At 37.2% G+C, this 2,030-nt stretch overlaps 1 long non-coding RNA gene across 1 annotated transcript; it reads right to left on the bottom strand.

The window, feature by feature from the left end:
* Positions 1-1,048: 1,048 nt before the first annotated feature.
* LOC148192192 (uncharacterized) lies at positions 1,049-1,645 on the bottom strand. The gene is made up of 3 exons (XR_015782548.1): positions 1,562-1,645; positions 1,374-1,464; positions 1,049-1,288 (listed from the first exon to the last, which is right to left on the bottom strand). It is a non-coding gene; the product is annotated as an uncharacterized LOC148192192 (long non-coding RNA).
* Between the last annotated feature and the right edge of the window lie 385 nt (positions 1,646-2,030).

Raw genomic sequence — 2,030 nt, forward strand, 5'->3', positions numbered from 1 at the left:
CTTTCCCCCTTTTTTTTTTAAAACGCTGCCAGAAACCCATACTATGAGTGGCTCTTCAGATGGCTAATGGCGGACAGTGGCAGGAAAGCTCGGACCGATTTTAAAAGCCACCACTACTTTTTGGACGCTCGGTCAAATACGGGAGTGCCACACGAACGACCGTTCTCGAAGATGAACGAATGCTCATACCGAACGTTCACAAGGTAAAACAAACTGGTCCAGGTCGAACGCTAACAGTCCCCCAAACGCCAAAACCGAACGCTCAAAAATCACTATCACACAGACTGAACGCTCGAGATTGACTCTGTTTTGATGAGCGCCTCAACACACAATCTGCCGAACGCTATACTGGACCGATCGCTCAAAACCAAACGCTGCAAGGCTGAACGGTAGAACGCTTAAGCACATGGGCCAAGGATGACCGAACGGCGAAGTCGGGTGATCGAGTGCAGGAACGCTTGAGTCTAATGATTGCCGAACGTCATTGATATTGGTCAAGAAGAACGAACGGTTGCACCTAGTGGGAGAAACCGAACGTCAATAATGATTGGACGATCGTTGAGGACCAGCGGCCGAACGGTTGAGGCTTAGAAATGCCGACCGTCCTAAAGGTTTAGAGAATAAGGATGCACAGCAGCGGACGATCGGTTGGTGAGGATGATAGGTCAGGACGAGCGGTAGAAGCCGAGAATTGCCGAACGTCCTAACGGCTCACAGTTGAGGACGAACGGTCACAACAACAGTCAAAAGCCGAACGTCCTTTCTTCCTTCTTTTTTTTATTAATTTATTTTATTTTATTTTATTTTATTTTTTTTATTTTATTTTTTCTTTATGATGAAAGTAAATTTATTAATCAACCCGGACGAAATTGAGTGTTGACAATGCCCAAGGAACCATTCTTTGTAAAAATCGTTGTACAGAAACAACATTGGTAGCAAAGACCAAATAAGTGGGGAATTCAGGCAAAGTTTTTGCAGAGATAGTTCAACTTTCAAAATGACATTGATTTTTTAATGAATTTTTTTTAACACTTATTGGACATGCAAATGATCTTCAACCATTGATTATGTCATTTATTGAACATTTCTTTGATGATTTGTAACAAAAAATATGTACATTCAAACCTAATCATCACAATTTCAAATAGTGATAAGAAATCCATAAATGACATTCGTACTATCCATTTTGTAACAACCCTAAATGTTGCAACACTTCATTCCTCCACACAATGTCAACATCCAAAATCCAATCACACACATACTTCTCCCTAACCTCTTGTAGTTCCTCCTACAAAGAAAAAAAATGCACACAATATCAATATAATGCCAATGTTCAATCAAAGGGACACACCATGAAAATGTTGATAACTTACACTAGTGTAATTGGATATTGTTTTGCCTTCATATTTCTGAACAACATCCCACAACTCCATAAATTTCAAAAAAATAACTCCACAATCATATCTACATCAAAAAAAGTCCAAAATACAAATAATGAAATGCTACTTATATGAAACAAACAAATATTATAATTAAAAAAAAAACAAGATTAAAAACTTACGAGTTCGGTTGGATTGAAGTATGCACGTGTTGAACCTACAAGAACGGTTTGTTGTCTTTGTAACGATTAAACAAATGTCCAAAAAAAAATTCAAGATTATGGGCCTGCAAAAAGCCAAAATCAACTTTACTTTCCAAACTACTAAATCAATTTATAAATACAAAGTACACATCAATTCCAAGACTTAGAATTACAGTGTCAATGAGATTTAGAACACCTTACAATAATTTTTCTCTCTCTCTCTAAGATAGTTAAAAGCAACAAATAGATCATTCTCTCTAACAATAAACAATTACCATATTCAGAGTTTGAACTGATACCATGATATCAAAACATAATATTGGTTAAGAAATAAGGCATTAAAATTGAGAAATATTGAAATTGTGCACCGAAGATAAACTTGTAGGTTACCTCATGGACCAGGGATCCAATAAATGCAATGAAGCAGCTTTTCGATCAGCAGTAGCAT

Source organism: Vigna umbellata, chromosome 10 (genome assembly GCF_029865625.1).
Source record: "Vigna umbellata cultivar VRB3 chromosome 10, Vumbellata_1.0, whole genome shotgun sequence".
Taxonomy (NCBI): Eukaryota; Viridiplantae; Streptophyta; class Magnoliopsida; order Fabales; family Fabaceae; genus Vigna; species Vigna umbellata.